This window comes from Cibotium barometz, chromosome 17, assembly GCF_041138505.1.
Source record: "Cibotium barometz isolate CiBa-2024 chromosome 17, ASM4113850v1, whole genome shotgun sequence".
Classification (NCBI taxonomy): domain Eukaryota; kingdom Viridiplantae; phylum Streptophyta; class Polypodiopsida; order Cyatheales; family Cibotiaceae; genus Cibotium; species Cibotium barometz.
In genome coordinates this window covers 33706939-33709084 of record NC_141062.1, presented here as the reverse complement: position 1 = coordinate 33709084, position 2146 = coordinate 33706939, and positions in this window count along the sequence as shown.

Here is a 2146-nt window from a genome sequence, read left to right as displayed (position 1 = left end):
TAAAATTGTGTGTCTGGCAAGATGTCAAATGATGGCATAACCTAGATTGTGACTGAGAAGCTTGATAAGAACAACTTCCATTCTTGGAGGTTCAGGTTGATGAATCAGAGCAACAGGTCTTCTACACAAGTTCAGGAAGAGGATGAGGTAGAGGAGGTCATGGACGCGGTCAAGGAGGTGGCCGAACAGGTAATCAGAATTATGGCCAGCAGCAGCAACAACAACAATCCCAGAATACACAACAACAACAACAACATGCAGGTGGAAGAGGCAAATTCAGAGGCAGGGGGAGTCAAAGAGGCCGTGGAAATTGGCAAAGGCAGTATAATGATGCACGTGAATGCTATTATTGTGGTAAGACTGGACATGTTCAGGCAGAATGTTATAAGAAATAGGCTGACATGCAAAATGGGAAAGTGCAGCAGAACAACTATGCATCCTCAAGCAAAAACAATGAGGATAATGAAAGGTTGTTTATTATGCAGCATGTCGTGAATGCCATGTCTGAAAATGTTGAAGCAGCACAAAAAGATGATGTATGGTATGTGGATTCAGGTGCTTCGAACCACATGACAAGTCATGGGGAGTGGTTCAAGGAGATGAAAAACCTTGAAAGACCAGGTTTTGTGGAAACAGGGGATGACACTGCTCATCCAATTGCCCATGTTGGAGATGTGCCATTGTCTATGCAGGATGGTAAAGTGAAGTACCTTGTAGATGTACTTCACGTTCCGAACATAACAAAGAATCTGGTTTCAGTTGGCCACATGATTGAGCAGGGTTTGCAGGTTCGGTTTAACCCTAATGGTTATTATGTTGAAGACTTTAAAGACAAGTGTAGGTTGGTTTCAAAAGGCCATAGAGTGGGCAAAATGTTTACATCGAATGTAGACATGCCTGAAATGAGTGCTGCGATGTTTGCAAATGGTTCAGGAATTGTTGCACACACAGACATTTGGCATAAAAGAATTGGACATGTAAATGTGCAGCGAATGAAGTCTATGCAGACTAAAGGAATTGTGATAGGGCTACCAAAGTTTAAAGTGGAAGGTATGCAGAGAATATGTGAAGCATGCCAATTTGGAAAGCAAACAAAGCATGTATTTCCACGTAATAGATATGTGAGCAGAAATGCACTAGATGTTGTGCATTATTCAGATGTACGGGGTCCTACGAAGACCATGTCTATGGGAGGCTGTAGATATTATGTGACATTTATTGTGATGCCACACAAGGAAAGTATGGCTATATTTCATGAAGGAGAAGAGTGAGGTGTTCACTCACTTTCAGAATTTCAGGTTTTTGGTTGAAAAGCAAACATGGAAATATGTAAAGTGCCTAAGGTCAGATGGAGGGGGAGAGTACTTCTCCAATGAGTTCTCTGAATTTTTGAAGAAGAATGGTATTCGGAGAGACAGTTTACATGCAGATACACTCCGCAGATGGAGTTGCTGAAGAGCGGAAAAACAGGCACATTGCTGTGAGATTGCGCGAGCATTGATGGAAGAGAAGAATATGCCGCATAGCTATTGGGCTGAGGCTGTTTCTACAGTAGTATACATCATGAACAGGACTCCAACTGTAGCCATACATGATGTAACTCTAGAGGAGAGGTTTACTGGCAGAAAACCTGATTTGTCTCATCTGAAAGTCTTTGGATGCATTGCATATGTGCATGTACCAGATGAGCTAAGAACTAAGCTGGATCCAAAAGCTGAAAAATGTGTGTTTATTGGATATTCCCTTGAGCAAAAGGGATACAGGTGTTATAACCCTACTACACGTGAGTTGAGGGTAAGCAGGGATGTAGTCTTTGATGAGATGAGCAGCTGGTATGCTGCTGAAAAAGAAGCTGTTGGGGCTGATGTGAGTGGAAGTGTGGTTGCATAGAATGCAGGTCAGTAATCACAGTCTTTGAGTGGACCAGGAGAGTCCTCATCTAGTGGGTCTGTTTTGATAGACCATGGAGTGGCAGGCTGCGTCATAATACCAGTCCTGCAAATGTGATTAGTACATCACGTAAAGGAAAAGAGAAAGTGGTTGAGCCCCTTGGTATGGCTGACATTTCTGCAGGGCATTCTCATGTTGATGGAGAGTCTAGTGGCTCAGATATGAGCCTTGATGAGGAGCATGGGATCCCACCTAT